An 18,810-nucleotide genomic window follows, 5' to 3' on the forward strand; every position below is an offset into this window, starting at 1 on the left:
AGTCGAAGGACTAGTCAAGATTAGTCTATAGACTAGTCTATATGAGTCTCAACTCCAGGGCCAACTACACTTCAGTGTCGACAAGTCTATAAGTCGCAACTTCAGTGTCGACTAGTGTCGATTAGTCACGATTAGTCTATGAGTCTCAACCTCGGAATGACTTGTCGACTCGTAAACCTTGCTTCATCCACTAGATGGAAGTAAAGCCTATGTATAAATCAAACTGAAAAACAATCATTTGGCTGCTTCCCGAACTCATATATCTTCCTATTTTAACCAAACTCATATATAGGCATCAACTTTTTCAGATGACGTTAACCTTGTATAACCCAAAACTAGGTAAATGAAACAAGCACAATATGGTCAAAACTCTGAACCCAAACATATATTTTTCTGGAATTAGATATAGCAAGTGTAGATTGCTAATAAGCATTGCATTTGAGCCAAGAAAAGGGATGAATCTGTTTCACCAGATGAACTCAGTATCGCGAGTTGGTTATTATACCAAACATTTCACAGATTAAAAGTGTCACCTAGCACAAATAGGCATCATGAGTACGTAAGGAAGAGTTGGGTTTTTTGGGGTTGATAGTGGAAAAGTCGACAGATAAGTCACCCTTACTGTCCCTTTACAGAACCGTACATGAGATGACGATTGCAGAGACTACAAGCCGACGCCGGAAGTGACTCGCTTCTATTCTTGATTGGATATAGATGGGGAATCTCTATAGATCGTCTTTTTTTGACAACCTCTCTAAAACGCATACGAGAAAATTGCACTTCATGGCACGGCAAAAAAAAGAGCTTCGCTCGGTTGGCCCTCCTAGGCTTCCGCCTACTTTCTCTTCTCTTAAGTCTACAACAAGTGGGAGAGGCAGGATTCGAACCTACGTAGAAAACCTTCAACAGATTTACAGTCTATCGCTTTTGACCGCTCGGCCACTCTCCCCTTCCCGGGGATACGCCCTCCTCAAACAAAGGGTTCCTGAATAAGAAGGATGGTGGCCTTCGTTCTTAAGTTAAGAAGAGCAGATGGAACAATTAGATTGTGGTATTCATGTTTGGCATATGCCAGCTCTGACCGAAATCTTTGGGGACGATTCTGTATTACAATTTGGTGGAGGAACTTTAGGACATCCTTGGGGAAATGCACCTGGTGCAGCAGCTAATCGAGTGGCTTTAGAAGCCTGTGTACAAGCTCTGAAGTTCACTCTTCTGCTGACTTGAGTCCAGAAGGGAAGCGACTGATTTCCAATTCTTCTTTGCTAGCGCATGACTCCTGTGGAATTCCATTAACGAGCTTAAAAGCCCCCTTTAAATTTAACACTACTAAAATGACACCCGAGATGGTATGGCAAGCGGAATAGTCAGAGACACAGATTTCTGCAAAGAAATAATGCTAGACATAAATATTTGAAGTGAAATAATTTGAGACCTGCCACAAATAATCATATTATCTTAAAGACATTTTTGTAATTAAGTGGGTATTTTGATTGTGTCTTTAGTTCATTCGATTGTTTGTGACTTGTGCAATGAGTTTATTTCCTTGATGGGTCTAGCTAATTATCTGTCATACATTATGATTATATGCTTCATTACCTTTGACTTCATTAGTTTGTCCCTATTCTACCATTTGATGTATGTTTTAACTTGACTCCCATACTGGGAGAGGAGTTACATCTAGTTTTCGTGGTGGAATTTTTGGCATGGATGCCAATGCAATGTTACATGCTTCTTATTAGCGCCCAGGATCTAGCCCAACTCATCCCGAATAGTTGTGTTCATGGGTTCATCGACTAGATCACTACTTAGTATCGGTTCTATTGATGTCATGCCGATAGATTTCACTGTGGCATGCACCCATGCATTCTTCTCTCGTGAGAAAACGGAGACGGGGCGTTCCTTCACAAAAGAGGAGGGTGTAGCGGAGGGCATGGCAGCGTGAAGACATTGAATATTCTTGACTGATCAGAGGCAACATGGTTATGCAGCCAACACAAGTGTATTATCTGTGTCATTGGCACTAACTGCTTCCTTTCCTAGATCTCTTAATCTCAACCTATAACCTCAATTTTTTGTTTTTTTGTTTTCCTTGCTAATAATTATGAGGACTACATGTTGAACCTCAGAACATCATATGAAAGAGGGGTTATAATGGAAGAAGATGAAGAAGGGGATGATTTCATCGATGAAAGCTATCTTGCTCATTTCGGTGATACTTTCATGGAGGATGCTGAAGGTGAAGGGGAAGGTGAAGGGGAAGGTGAAGGGGAAGGTGAAGGTGAAGGTGAAGAAGAGGCACGTGATGAGACCGTTGATGATCTTGGTCGGACCATTGCTGATGCACGGAGACGCTGCGAAACTGAAAAGGAGAGGGAGAATTTGGATCGCATGTTAGAGGATCACAGAAAGTCGTTGTACCCTGGATGCGATGATGGTCTGAAAAAGCTGGGCTGCACACTGGATTTGCTGAAATGGAAGGCACAGGCAGGTGTAGCTGACTCGGCATTTGAAAACTTGCTGAAAATGTTGAAGAATATGTTTCCAAAGAATAACGAGTTGCCCGCCAGTACGTACGAAGCAAAGAAGGTTGTCTGCCCTCTAGGTTTAGAGGTTCTGAAGATACATGCATGCATCAACGACTGCATCCTCTACCGCGGTGAATACGAGAATTTGAATGAATGCCCGGTATGCACTGCATTGCGTTATAAGATCAGAGGCGATGACCCTGGTGACGATGTTGAGGGCGGGAAACCCAGGAAGAGGGTTCCCGCCAAGGTGATGTGGTATGCTCCTATAATACCACGGTTGAAACGTCTGTTCAGGAACAAAGAGCATGCCAAGTTGTTGCGATGGCACAAAGAGGACCGTAAGTCGGACGGGGAGTTGAGACACACCGCAGATGGAACGCAATGGAGAAAGATCGACAGAGAGTTCAAAGATTTTGCAGCTGACGCAAGGAACATAAGATTTGGTCTAAGTACAGATGGCATGAATCCTTTTGGCGAGCAGAGCTCCAGCCATAGCACCTGGCCCGTGACTCTATGCATCTACAACCTTCCTCCTTGGTTGTGCATGAAGCGGAAGTTCATTATGATGCCAGTGCTCATCCAAGGTCCGAAGCAACCCGGCAACGACATCGATGTGTACCTAAGGCCATTAGTTGATGAACTTTTACAGTTGTGGGGCAGACCTGGTGTCCGTGTGTGGGATGAGCACAAAAAAGAGGAATTTAACCTACGAGCGTTGCTTTTCGTAACCATCAACGATTGGCCTGCTCTTAGTAACCTTTCGGGACTGTCAAATAAGGGATACAATGCATGCACGCACTGCTTACATGAGACTGAAAGTGTACATTTGCCAAATTGTAAGAAGAACGTGTACCTTGGGCATCGTCGATTTCTTCCGAAAATTCATCCAGTAAGAAAGAAAGGCAAGCATTACAACGGCAAGGCAGATCACCGGCCGAAGCCTGCGGAACGCACTGGTGCTGAGGTATTTGATGTGGTCAAGGATTTGAAAGTCATCTTTGGAAAGGGTCCTGGCGGACAATCAGTTCCGAAGGGAGCTGACGGGCACGCAGCCATGTGGAAGAAGAAATCTATATTCTGGGAGCTAGAATATTCTGGGAGCTAGAATATTGAGAAACACAAGAATATTTTACGCTCGGACAACCCGGGGAAGCCTGAATCCTGGATTAGGAAGGCCCACATGGAGACTTTCGGCAGTTGGTTGAGAAAACATTTAATGAATGACAATGATGTTGTAGATCAGCTGTACATGTTGGCCAAGACACCATCTTCGACTATAACGACTTTCCAAGGGTACGAGATAAATGGGAATACATTTTACACGATCGCCCAAGATAAAAAGAGCACCAACCAAAACAGTGGTGTCCGCTTTGATGCAGCAACCGATAATGGGCAAAAGGTCACATATTATGGTTACATAGAGGAGATATGGGAACTTGACTATGGACCCTCCTTTAAGGTCCCTTTGTTCCGGTGCAAATGGTTCAAGCTAACAGGAGGTGGGGTAAAGGTGGACCAGCAATACGGAATGACAATGGTGGATTTCAACAATCTTGGTTACCTTGACGAACCATTCGTCCTAGCGAAAGATGTCGCTCAGGTTTTCTATGTGAAGGACATGAGTAGCAAACCGAGGAGACGGAAAGATAAGAAAACGATCAGTACATCATGCGATGATCCAAAGCGCCACATTGTTCTTTCAGGGAAAAGAAACATCGTGGGAGTGGAGGACAAGACAGACATGTCAGAAGATTATAATATGTTTGCTGAAATTCCGCCCTTCAAAGTGAACACCGACCCAAGCATTAAGTTAAATGATGAGGATGCTCCATGGATACGGCACAATCGTAAGCAAGCAGGGACACAAGGGAAGAAATGATGTGTAATAATTTATTGTACCAAACTTTGTTGAATGGATCATGTGAATTATATTACCCGTGATGTGTTTGGTGTCCATTTTCAAATTTTGGAGTGATTTAGTCATACTCCTGCCTAGGCGTATAAAATTTTGAATTGAATTAGTTTTATTTTTCTGAATTTTTTGATATATTATTTGTATTTTTAACATTTTGAATTGAATTAGTTTTATTTTTCTTAATTTTTTGATATATTATTTGTATTTTTAGAATTTTGAATTGAATTAGTTTTATTTTTCTGAATTTTTTGATATAATATTTGTGTTTTTAACATATTGAATTGAATTAGTTTTATTTTTCTGAATTTTTTGATATATTATTTGTGTTTTTAACATATTGAATTGAATTAGTTTTATTTTTCTGAATTTTTTGATATATTATTTGTATTTTTAACATTTGAATTGAATTAGTTTTATTTTTCTTAATTTTTTGATATATTATTTGTATTTTTAGAATTTTGAATTGAATTAGTTTTATTTTTCTGAATTTTTTGATATAATATTTGTGTTTTTAACATATTGAATTGAATTAGTTTTATTTTTCTGAATTTTTTGATATATTATTTGTGTTTTTAACATATTGAATTGAATTAGTTTTATTTTTCTGAATTTTTTGATATATTATTTGTATTTTTAACATTTTGAATTGAATTAGTTTTATTTTTCTTAATTTTTTGATATATTATTTGTATTTTTAGAATTTTGAATTGAATTAGTTTTATTTTTCTGAATTTTTTGATATAATATTTGTGTTTTTAACATATTGAATTGAATTAGTTTTATTTTTCTGAATTTTTCGATATATTATTTGTATTTTTAACATTTTGAAAAAGAAAAAGTATTTTAAGAATACCTTTAGTCGCGGTTGGCCTGCCCAACCGCGACTAAAGGTCGTTGCGCGCGGGAACAAAAACCCGCCAAAAAAGCCCTTTAGTCGCGGGTCGCCTCCCCAACCGCGACTAAAGGTTACCCTTTAGTCGCGGGTCGCCTCCCCAACCGCGACTAAAGGTACCCTTTAGTCGCGGGTCGCCTCCCCAACCGTGACTAAAGGGGGGCTATAAATACAAGGGCCCGAACCCCTTCTCGTCTTCTCCGAATCAACACCGCCGCCGTCGCCCTCGCCCTCGACGCCGCCCGCCGTCGCCCTCGCCCTCGACGCCGCCCGCCCTCGCCCTCGCCCTCGACGCCGCCCGCCGTCGCCCGCCGCCCCCTCTCGCCCGCGTACGGTGCCCGCCGCCCCCATCTCGCCCTCGTACGCCGCCCGCCGGCCTCCCTCGCCCACCGCGCCGCCTCTCGCCCGCCCTCAACGCCGCCGGCCGGCCTCGCTGCCCTCAACGCCGCCGGCCGGCCTCGCCGCCCTCAACGCCACCCCCCAATCCACCTCGGGCCGGCCTCACCGCCCTCAACGCTGCTCTACAGAGAGCGATCGAGATCGTGGAGAGAGAGAGAGAATTTTTTTTGTTCTTTTTAATTTTAACTAGTTAATTAGTTTAACAAAAACGGTAAAATAACTTAAAACTTGATAATTAACAAAAAAACCGTAAAATTTGATAATTAACAAAAAAAACGTATATACGGAGAGGGGGCGGCGAGGGGGCGGCGATGCGCGCGGTGTTTTTTTTAGGGATCGAGAGGGGACGGCGAGGGTTATAAATGTGTGTTGTCCTCGCCTCCCTCTCCGTGACGCCGTCGTCTGCCGCCCCGTCTCGCGCTCTACCGCGACACCCTCTCCCACCCCTTCCTCGCCCCCTCCTTTTGCCACCGCCCTTTCGCCACCGCCACCGCCACCGCCCCCCCCTTCTTCACTTAATTAATTTGTTTTTACTACATGTTTTCAGGACTGACATAATGGCGGACGATAGAGCTGACCCGATTATGGACAACTATGATCCGGACGGTGAAGCACATATGTTCGGCATCATAAACGGCGATATTCTATATGTGCCGACCGGACAAGAAGAAGATGATATCTCTTCTTATCTGAACCTTGACGGTGAAGATGAAGGGCGCCGTCAGCAAGATGATGCCGAACAAACGTCGATAAACGACGATCTTCAAATGGAAGTAGCAACCACCTCCGGCGCCGAGGTATATATATATACATTGAGCCTCTGGTGATACAAACTAACTGATTTGAATAAATATGTGTGGACTAACGCGCGCGACTCTCTTTCTTATTTTAGCCCTCGGCCGGATCGTCGAAACAATCGAGTACGTCGTCAAAGCGTGGCGCAACCAAGACGATGAAACAAGGAGAAACATGCACCATCGAGGTTGTCGACAGTGCAACCGGCAGGCCGCTGGAGCCCCGCAAGAACGCCACCAAGTTTGTCAACCAATGCGGAGCCATTGTTAGAGACAACGTCTCGATCACCGTCCAGGAGTGGAATAAGCCAAAGAAGGCACGAATTGCTGGTTTCACTTTTGTCGATAAGAGAACAAAAAAAGATTGCTTCAAAAAGCTTATGGAACATTTCGTTCTACCTCCGGAATACAACAAATTCGATGAGGAGGGTAACAAGATTGAGGAAAACAAGGAGAGGAGGAGGCTAGTCAAACAGTTCGCTCTTCATAAGATGGCCGACGCATTCCGGAAATTCAAGCAAAATCTAGCCCATGACTTTGTCAAGCAGAACAAGACTCCGGATTTCAAAGGACAATATGAGAAACTGAAACATGATTGGCCAGAATTTGTGAAGCAAAAGAAATCGGAGCAGTTCATTCAAATATCGAAAAAAATAAGGAAAATGCGGCTAAGAAGGAGTACAATCATATTATGGGGCCAGGAGGGTATCGCCTTTGGGAGCCTAGGTGGGAGAAGATGGAGAACGAGCTGAGGGCGCGAGGAATCCGTCCAGGTACGGAGGGATGGGACCCAAGGGCCAAAAGCTGGTGGTACGGGCATGGGGGAACGCTGAACCCGGAGACAGGGGACTGTGTTTACCGGGGCAAAATAATTAAACCCACCCAAGCCCTTATTGACGCAATGAGGGATGCTCAAGAGGGGAAGATCAAGTTCAACAGAGAGAACGACGCGCTGACAAAAGCCCTCGGGAATCCTGAACACGGAGGACGTGTACGAGGCATGGGGCACATTCCGTGGAAAATAGGGTTCCCCCAGAACGATGACCCGTACGGTTACAGAAGCCGGAAGAGAAAGATGGATCGGGAAGCAGATGTTGTGGCGCGGTTGGCATCGGAAATGGATGTGATGAAGAAAACCGTGAGTGTACTAGTAGCCGAACGAGATGCAGCTCGGGCGCAGCATGAAGATCATCCAGCGGATCTCAGAAGCCAGCAGCGGAGAAGCAGTGTGGCTTCCACGGAGGCCCCACCGGCTGGTGCAGATGCACCGACGATCGAAATTACTGCACCGGAGCCTCTGGTGGTCGAAATTACTGCACCGGAGCCTCTGGTGGTCGAAATTACTGCACCGGAGCCTCCTCGCTACCCCGTGGACGATATAAAGGAGATGAAAGAATGTCATCTGTATTATCCTATCGGGAACATGTCCATGAAGGTAGCCATCGGCAGTGCTTTACCATGTTTACCTGGAGCACTCCACCACAACAACCCCATTCAAGATGGCTATGCTCGTGTCACGGTGGAGGACATAGTCCAAGGGTTTGAGGACCTGGAGATTGACATTGCTACACCTGAAGGGGAGAAAAGACTTGGAGATGTCAAGCGCCATTTCATTCTATGGCAAAAGAAGTTTATCAAGTTTCCAGGCGAGGCGCCAAGGACAACAAGTCCACCCCCCTACGGTGGTGGCGGTTCACCTACACCTCCGTCACGTCAGCCGACGCCCCCCAGTCCACAACGTCCGGCGGGTGATCAGACGCCGCCCCCCAGTCCTCGTCCGGCGGGTGATCAGACGCCGCCCCCCAATCCACCTCCGGCAAAGAAGCAGAAGCAGTCCTGGATTATTAACCCGGACCCTTATGTACCTAAGACCACAAAGGTACCGGAGCCATCATTGAAGCCTCTCCCCACAAGGCCTTGGGAACGTAGTGCCGAGGAAACTGCCGCGGCCGCGGCTGCTGATCATGAGAAATGGAAGGCGGACTGCAAGAAGAAAAGAGAGCCCGAGCCCAAGCCAGTATTTTCTGATGAGCAAAAGAAGTGGGCTAAGTCATTTTTGAGCACACCGTCCCAAGCCGCGAAGAATCTGCCTGACGACTATGCACGTGAACTTCGTAGGCAGGCACTCATGTTGAAGGAGAAGAAAGAGCGGGCGGAGAACCAGGAGAACAAAGCCTTGGAGGAGGCCGAGAAAACGGAATTAGAAAGTAAAAAAAGCGGGAAACGAGTTGCCCAGCTCGGGGAACAAAGTAAACAATCGATTGCCCCGCTTATAGTGAAAGCCGCCGGTCCGGATGACCCCGATATCATAGCAGCTGCGGCAGCACATGGATTGACTGTAACGAGTGCCAGAGAACAAGCGGCCAACTTAGGTATTACTCTTCGTGAACTGTTAGGCCTTGATGAGGCGCCAGTGAAGGAGGTAGTAATTACATATGTGAAGAATGGGCCTCTCGTCGAGCCTGCGCAGGAAGAGGATCTACCTCCACAAATGAAAGGTCTGCTGAAATGGTACAAGGGTTACATAAAAAATAAAAACGCCAAAGAATATATTTATGCGGAAGTTAGATATGAGCATCACTTCAAACATTACTATGTACAAATTCATCTGAGTGAATTGTTCCAGCTTTTCAATCTGCGCGAGCTCGGCAAATCTATCATCAGTTGCTACGTTCTGTAAGTGATTTATTTCTACCCCATCTCGTTCATATTGCCTGCACTATATATATGTCCTAACTATATTGTTGTGTCCGCTATTATACATGCAAAATGAAGATTAAGGAATGCAGAGTAAGGAACATCCATGATGTTGGGTTCATTGACCCACACATCGTTAATGGATATGTGTTGGAGCATCACCCCGCCGACATGGAGGCAGACCTGTGGCAGTTTCTTACAAAGGAGGAACTCAAAAGTGATATTCTATTTCCTTACCATTTTGGGTGAGTGTTTCTGTCTTGAGCACATTCTCTTTTGTTTACTCCATGCATGGTATGTTGCCGGCTAATCGATGAGTTATGCATGACGTACTGTGCATGTATCGTGTCCGCAGGTTCCACTGGATTCTGCTAGTAATTAAAGTTGACACCTCAGAATGTCTCGTCCACGACTCTCTGAATAAGGATCCAAAGCTTTGGGTCGACATGAGAAGAATGCTGCAGAAGTAATTATTTTCATTCATTTGCGCTCTATATCGATCGGCCTATTTCGTTCATTTCCTAATATCAAGTAACTAATAACTCTCTTGTTCATTTAATTTTCTTTGCCTCGTAGGGTTTGGAGACGGTTCGTAGATACAAAGGTCGGTGAATTCAAAAAAGAGCTAGAATTCAAAAGGGCAAAGGCTAAGAATGGTGAGGATATTCAGCCAGCGGGGACCAATCTATGTGCATACTATGTCTGTGAGATGATCCGGAGATACACCTCTGAGCGGGTTCCGAGTGATACCAATGCTCAGAGGAATAACCTCCGGATGATGCTTAGTCCAGAAGCTCGCTTCCGACCACTTCAAGAGGAACTAGCTGGATGGTTCAGGAGGGAAGTCCTCCATCCTAAAGGAGAACACCATTACGAGGACGTAGAACTTTATATGCATTAAATTATGTATGGAAACTTGTTCAAAATTGTATATGGTCATCCGATGATATTGAATATATATTGTATATTCCTCTTGAATTCTTTTTGGTTCTAATTTCAAATTTGTTTGAAATTGTACATTCATATGCATGTATGTAGTACCGTAGAATATGTGAAACTCCTTCAAAATTAAAATAAAGCACAAAAGAAATAAAACAATACAAATTAAACAGAAAACAGGTTTAGGGGGGCTAAAACCCTAAACCTGCGGCGGCCTTTAGTCGCGGTTGGCCAGAAGAACCGCGACTAAAGGTCCTCCGCCCCGACGGCCACCTGGCGCCCACGTGGACGGGCCTTTAGTCGCGGTTCTTAAGCAACCGCGACTAAAGGGTGGGGCCTTTAGTCGCGCCCGTTCGGTCGCGGTTGCGCAACCGCGACTAATGGCAGTTGCGAACCGCGACCAAAGGCCCTTTTTCCACCAGTGTAGGATGTCGGCGAGGCCTCTGATACGTCGCTGTCGTATCTATAATTTTTGATTGTTCCATGCCAATATTATACAACTTCCATATACTTTTTTGGCAACTTTTTATACTATTTTTGGGACTAACATATTGATCCAGTGCCTAGTGCCAGTTCCTGTATGTTGCATGTTTTTGTTTCGCAGAATATCCATATCAAACGGAGTCCAAACGGGATAAAAATGGACGGAGAATTATTTTGGAATATTTATGAGTTTTGGGAAGTAAAATCAGCGCGAGACGGTGTCCGAGGTGGTCACGAGGTAGGGGGGCGCGCCCTACACCCCCAGACGTGCCCCTGACCCTCGTGGTCCACCCGTAAGGTGGTTGACGCTCTTCTTTTGCCGCAAGAAAGCTAATTTTATAAGGAAGATCTGAGCGAAAGATTCACCCCAATCGGAGTTACGGATCTCCGGATATAAAGGAAATGGTGAAGGGCCAGAATCTGGGAACGCAGAAACAAAGAGAGACAGAGAGACAGATCCAATCTCGGAGGGGCTCTCGCCCCTCCCATGCCATGGAGGCCAAGTACCAGAGGGGAAACCCTTCTCCCATCTAGGGAGGAGGTCAAGGAAGAATAGGAAGAAGGGGGCCCCTCTCCCCCTCTCCTCCGGTGGCGCCGGAACACTGCCGTGGCCATCATCATCATCACCGTCATCTTCACCAACACCTCTGCCATCTTCACCAACATCTTCATCACCTTCCCCCCTCTATCTACAACGGTCCACTCTCCCGCAACCCGCTGTACCCTCTACTTGAACATGGTTCTTTATGCTTCATATTATTATCCAATGATGTGTTGCCATCCTATGATGTCTGAGTAGATTTTCGTTGTCCTATCGGTGGTTGATGAATTGCTATGATTGATTTAATTCGCTTGTGGTTATGTTCCTGTCCTTTGGTGCCCATCATATGAGCGCGCGCGTGGATCACACCATAGGGTTAGTTGTATGTTCATAGGACTATGTATTGGAGGGCAAGAGTGACAGAAGCTTCAACCTAGCATAGAAATTGATGCATACGGGATTGAAGGGGGACCGGTATATCTTAATGCTATGGTTGGATTTTACCTTAATGAACGTTAGTAGTTGCGGATGCTTGCTAATAGTTCCAATCATAAGTGAATAGAATTCCAAGTAAGGGATGACATGCTAGCAGTGGCCTCTCCCACATAAAACTTGCTATCGGTCTAGTAAACTAGTCAATTGCTTAGGGACAATTTCGCAACTCCTACCACCACTTTTCCACACTCGCTATATTTACTTTAGTTGTGTCTTTATCTAAACAGCCCCTAGTTTTATTTACGCGTTCTTTATTACCTTGCTAACCTATCCAAAAACACCTACAAAGTACTTCTAGTTTTATACTTGTTCTAGGTAAAGCGAACGTCAAGCGTGCGTATAGTTGTACCGGTGGTCGATAAAACTTTAGGGAATATTTGTTCTACCTTTAGCTCCGTGTTGGGTTCGACACTCTTACTTATCAAAAACTATTGTGATCCCCTATACTTGTGGGTTATCAAGACCTTTTTCTGGCGCCGTTGCCGGGGAGTCAAAGCGTGGGGTGAATATTCTTGTGTGTGCTTGTTTGCTTTATCAGTAAGTAATTTTTATTTGTTGTTCTTAGTTGTTCTTTATCTTTAGTTATGGATATGGAACACGAAATACAAAAAAAATTAGGTGTACTTGCTGCCCATGGAGATGGGGAACCTCCTAAAACCCTCAATGCTCAATATGTGAAAAATATTATGTACCACTTTGATAATCCTGAGAAAACCTCATTCAATTTGGTAATGGGAGTAACGTTGGTTCAACGTGAATACTTTAGGGATTATCGCTTGACACAAAAAGGAAAACTATTATGGGACCAAATTTATATATTGAAGTGGTATGCTAGACAACTATTCTCGGAATATGATTATACTTGTTGCTCTAGGATGAATGCTCCACACCTCCCCTTTTCATGCAAATTCAATGATAATGAAACCTTGGCTTCTTATGCTAGAGGTATATATGATTACTATGATGTGGAACAAATAGAAGAATTTATTGCTTTTATGGGTGCTTATGAAATTGAATCTATGTGTAAAGAGTTTGAAGATTTTGATGATGCTGTTTATAGATCTGAAAATTTAGCTATCCTCAAATATTGCTATGAGAATTATGAATACAATTACGAAATTAATGCACTTATTAAGAAAGTCTCCGCTGTCCAAGAAGAGACTAATATTATGCAGGAATCTATGGAAGAAAAAGTTGATGAAACTATGAGCTCATTGGATGAAAAAGATGAGGAGGAGAGCGAAGAACAAAAGGAGGAAGAGCGGATTGATCACCCGTGCCCACCTTCTAATGAGAGTAACCCTCCAACTCATACATTTTTTAATTTCCCTTCGTGCTTACCGAAAGATGATTGCTATGATCCCATTGATTCTCTTGAAATATCCCTTTTTGATGATGCTTGCTATGCTTGTGGCCAAGATGCCAATATGAATGATGCTTATGGAGATGAACTTGCTATAGTTCCTTATATATGTTAAACATGAAATTGTTTCTATTGCACCCACGCATGATAGTCCTATTATCTTTTTGAATTCTCCAAACTACACTATATCGGAGAAGTTTGCACTTATTAAGGATTACATTGATGGGTTGCCTTTTACAGTTGCACATAATGATGTTGATAGATATAATATGCATGTGCTTGCTGCTCCTACTTGCAATTATTATGAGAGAGGAACTATATCTCCACCTCTCTATGTTTTCAACACGATAAAATTGCAAGAAACTGTTTATAGTATGCATTGGCCTTTACTATGTGTACATGAATTGTTCTTTTATGACATGCCGATGCATAAAAAGTTAGACTTCGTCATTGCTTCATATATGTTACTTTGTACGTCTATCCCCTAGAAAAAGGTTTGTACAGAATTCCGTAACTGGGCCGCGCGCGCTCCGGCCCAATGAAGCCAGCCCACTTGTTATTGCCCACGCTATTGGGAAGACTCTATTTGTCGCATGGAGCGACAAATAGTTGAAGCTTCCCACCGGGCCCCTAAGACTAGGTCGGCCTGTTTCCCCTCTTCGTTGTTCTATTTATATTTTCCTTTTCTTTCGCTTTTAAATTTATTTTTCCTTTTTACTTTTATTTTTCTATGAAGTAAAATTTGCAAAAATATTTAGAATTTCAAATTTTGCTCAAACCTTCATCCCAAAATTTTGCTTCTGTTTTAAAAAATGTTCAAAAATTTAAAGAAAAATACGTGTCTCGAAATTTTCTCAACATAACAAAATGTTTGTGTTTTCAAAAATTCTTTTGATATATTTTTAATAAAAGTTTTGTTTTATTAAATGTTCAATATATTTGTGTTTTAGTGAAATGTTCACAAATCCAAAATAATATTTGCGTCTAAGAAAAAAATTTCTTAAATTGTTTTGAATGTTCCCCTTTTAAAGAAATAAAAATCCATTATTTTTTGTTTTTATAAAATTTTCCTGTTTCCAAAATATTGTTCGCGAATTTCAAAAACTTTTAATGTTTCTATTTTTTGTGTTTTACCAAAAATATTGGATTTTAAAAAAAGTTGCATTTTAAAATAGAATCAGGATTCAAAAATTATTCATGTTTCCAAGAATGTTTGCCAACTCATATTTTTTTGAATGTTCAAAAAAATCAAAAATATTTCTAATCTGATGATGTAGTATTTTCTTAAATATTCGTGATGGCCATTGGTTAGCGGTGCGCGTTCGCTCTATGCTGGTTGATTATAAATCTATATCAATATCTATATCTATACCTACTAATAAAGTAAGGTGTGTTTCTTCAATTTTTTCATCCGTTCATCGTCGAATTTATTTTCTCTTTATCCGAGGTGGTACTAAATATTTGTGCGTCTATCCCCTAGAAAAAGGTTTGTCCAGAATTCCGTAATTGGGCCGCATACACTCTGGCCCAATGAAGCTAGGCCACTTATTATTGCCCACGCTGTTGGGAAGACACTATTTCTCGCATGGGGCGATAAATAGTTGAAGCTTTCCACCGGGCCCCTAAGACTGGGTCGGCCAGTTTCCCATTTTCGTTGTTCTATTCATATTTTCCTTTTTCTTTCCCTTTTAAATTCATTTTTACTTTTTATTTTTATTTTTCTGTGAAGTAAAATTTGTAAAAATATTTAGAATTTCAAATAGTGTTCAAACCTTCATCCCAAAATTTTGTTTCCGTTTTCAAAAATGTTCAAGAATTTAAATGAAAATACATGTCTCGAAATGTTTTCAACATTAAAAAATGTTTGTGTTTTCAAAAATTCTTTTGTGATTTTTTAAATAAAAATTGCGTTTGATTAAATGTTCAATATTTTAATATATTTGTTTTTTAGTGAAATGTTCGCAAATCCAAAATCATATTTGCGTCTAAGCAAAAAATTTCTAAAATTGTTTTGAATGTTCCCCTTTTAAAGAAATGAAATTCATTATTTGTTTGTTTTTATAAAAATTGATGTTTTCAAAATATTGTTTGCGAATTTCAAAAACTGTTAATGTTTCTATTTTTTGTGTTTTACCAAAAATATTGGATTTTGAAAAAATGTTGCATTTTAAAATAGAATCAGGATTCAGAAATTATTCATGTTTCCAAGAATGTTTGCCATCTCATATTTTCGTGAATGTTGAAAAACATCGAAAATATTTCTAATCTGATGATGTAGTATTTTCTTAAATATTCGTGATGGCCATTGGTTAGCGGTGCACGTTCGCTCTATGCTGGTTGATTATAAATCTATATCTATATATATACCTACTAATAAAGCAAGGTGTGTTTCTCCAATTTTTTCATCCGTTCACCATCGAATTTATTTTATTTTTATCCGAGGTGGTACTATATTCTCGTGTGTCTATCCACTAGAAAAAGGTTTGTCCAGAATTCCATAACTGGGCCGCGCGCGCTCCGCCCAATGAAGCCAGCCCACTTATTATTGCCCACGCTGTTGGGAACACTCTATTTGCCGCATGGAGCGATAAATAGTTGAAGCTTTCCATCGGGCCCCTAAGACTGGGTTGGCCCGTTTCCCCTTTTCGTTGTTCTATTTATATTTTCCTTTTCTTCCCTTTTAAATTTATTTTTCCTTTTTATTTTTATTTTTCTGTGAAGTAAAATTTGCAAAAATATTTAGATTTTCAAATTGTGTTCAAACCTGAATCCCAAAATTTTGTTTCTGTTTTCAAAAATGTTCAAGAATTTAAAGAAAAATACATGTCACGAAATGTTTTCAACATTAAAAAATGTTCCTGTTTTCAAAAATTCTTTTGTGATATTTTTAATAAAATTGCGTTTGATTAAATGTTCAATATTTTAATATATTTGTTTTTTAGTGAAATGTTCACAAATCCAAAATAATATTTGCGTCTAAACAAAAAATTTCTAAAATTGTTTTGAATGTTCCCCTTTTAAAGAAATAAAATTCATTATTTGTTTGTTATTATAAAAATGCATGTTTTCAAAATATTGTTAGCGAATTTCAAAAACTGTTAATGTTTCTATTTTTTGTGTTTTACCAAAAATATTGGATTTTAAAAAAATGTTGCATTTTAAAATAGAATCAGGATTCAGAAATTATTCACGTTTCCAAGAATGTTTGCCATCTCATATTTTTGTGAATGTTGAAAAACATCAAAAATATTTCTAATCTAATGATGTAGTATTTTCTTAAATATTCGTGATGGCCATTGGTTAGCGGTGCACGTTCGCTCTATGCTGGTTGATTATAAATCTATATCTATATATATACCTACTAATAAAGCAAGGTGTGTTTCTCCAATTTTTTCATCCGTTCACCATCGAATTTATTTTATTTTTATCCGAGGTGGTACTATATTCTCGTGTGTCTATCCCCTAGAAAAAGGTTTGTCCAGAATTCCGTAACTGGGCCGCGCGCGCTCCGGCCCAATGAAGCCAGGCCACTTATTATTGCCCATGCTGTTGGGAACACTCTATTTGTCGCATGGCGCGATAAATAGTTGAAGCTTCCCATCGGGCCCATAAGACTGGGTCGGCCCGTTTCCCCTTTTCGTTGTTCTATTTATATTTTCCTTTTTCTTTCGCTTTTAAATTTATTTTTCCTTTCTACTTTTATTTTTCTGTGAAGTAAAATTTGCAAAAAATTTAGAATGTTTGCCAACTCATATATTTTTGAATGTTCAAAAAATCGAACATATTTCTAATCTGATGATGTAGTATTTTCTTAAATATTCGGGATGGCCATTTGGTTGGCGGTGCACGTTCGCTCTATGCTGGTTGACTATAAATGAAAAAAAACTGTGGGCATGTACGAATAAAAGAGAATATGTTGTTTGGCTTTAATTAGAGCAAAATTATGGGCACTTGAACACTAAAATAATCAAAGAGAATAAAGCCTAAAAAGGGATTTATGCGCTGAAATTAATAATCCACCCGGTTACGCCGTCGCAGGATAGAGTGGTCGAAGCCAAGATGGAGGCGGACCCGGAGGAAAAAAAGGCATGAGTTGGATGCTCACCACCACGCCGACCAACCACAACACTATCAAGATTTCGTGTGTCAAACATGTCCAGTGAGAAGACCATAACTCCTTGCTTTATCACCTACCATTGTGGATACCATTTTTTTGGATGACATGTCAATTATCTTTCCCGTTGCTTCTCGCAAAAAAATATATCTTCCGTTGGAACGCACGGGCATATGTGCTAGTCATTGTTAATTAAAATTGGCTTTGATATACCTTGGGATCCAGGTGGATTCGCTACTTGAGCACTTTATGCCTAGCTTAATGGCTTTAAAGAAAACGCTGCCAGGGAGACAACCCGGAAGTTTTAGAGAGTCATTTATTTCTGTTGAGTGCTTTCATATAGTTTAAAAACAACAAAAATAAAGAGGGGAACCCAAAACTTTTTTAAAAAAAAGAAAAGCAAAAGTGAGAAAGACAAGCATTGTTGATGTGGGAGCTAGCCTTGAACTTTGTTCATGCTCACGGAAACATTGTGAATCTTGATTACAGAAACTTTTCAACAAAAATAATTATCCCCTTGTACAATCCCATTGTATTATAAAAATAATGTGCCAAGGTTTGCTTTTAGGATGTTTACGATGCTGGTTGGTTTGTGTGGTGCAGGACAAAAACTTTGGCTGTAGTGCGCGAATTTTAATTTTTTACTGGAATGTCAAATGGTTCTGATTCTTTTTGCACTGTCTTTATATACAAATTGTTTATTTTTCCTAATTGTGGCAGAATTTTTCAAGTATCAGAAGTATGGTGAATGTTCATATTATTACAGACTGTTCTCTTTTAGACAGATTCTGTTTTTGATGCATAGTTTGCCTTTTTTGATGAAACTATCAACTTATATCAGTGGATTAAGCCATGAAAAAGTTATATTACGGTAGAGACAATGCAAAAACAAAATATTAATTGGTTTGCAATAGTACTTAGAGTAGTGATTTGCTTTATTATACTAACAGATCTTACCGAGTTTTCTGTTGAAATTTGATTGGATGAAGTGTTCGATGATTGAGAAGGTTTCGATGTGAGAAGAAGGAAGAGAGGCAAGAGCTCAAGCTTGGGGATTCCCGAGGCACCCCTAGTAAATATTCAAGGAGACTCAAGCGTCTAAGCTTGGGGATGCTGGGAAGGCATCCCCTCTTTCTTCAACAAATATCGGTATGTTTTTGGATTCGTTTCATTCATGTGATATGTGCAAATCTTGGAGCGTCTTTTGCATTTAGTTTTCATTTTTCTTTTATGCACCATGCTGGTATGAGATAGTCCTTGGTTGATTTATAGAATGCTTCATGTACTTCACTTATATCATTTGAAGTTCGGATTGCCTGTTTCTCTTCACTTAGACAACCGCCATTTGTAGAATGCTCTTTTGCTTCACTTATATTTGTTAGAGAGTGGGCACATCTTTTGTAGAAAGAATTAAACTCTCTTGCTTTACTTATATATATTTAGAGAGATGACAGGAACTGGTCATTCACATGGTTAGTCATAAAATCCTACATAAACTTGTGGATCGCTGAATATGATATGTTTAATTCCTTGCAATAGTTTTGCGATATAAAGATGGTGATATTAGAGTCATGCTAGTTGGTAGTTGTGGATTAGTAGAAATACTTGTGTTAAGGTTTAAGATTCCCGAAGCATGCACGTATGGTG

The 18,810-nt window shown here is 40.9% G+C and overlaps 1 non-coding gene across 1 annotated transcript; it reads right to left on the minus strand.

The window, feature by feature from the left end:
* Window positions 1-866: 866 nt before the first annotated feature.
* On the minus strand, window positions 867-949 carry TRNAY-GUA (transfer RNA tyrosine (anticodon GUA)). The gene has a single exon. It is a non-coding gene; the product is annotated as a tRNA-Tyr (tRNA).
* Between the last annotated feature and the right edge of the window lie 17,861 nt (window positions 950-18,810).

This window comes from Triticum aestivum, chromosome 7A, assembly GCF_018294505.1.
Source record: "Triticum aestivum cultivar Chinese Spring chromosome 7A, IWGSC CS RefSeq v2.1, whole genome shotgun sequence".
Classification (NCBI taxonomy): Eukaryota; Viridiplantae; Streptophyta; class Magnoliopsida; order Poales; family Poaceae; genus Triticum; species Triticum aestivum.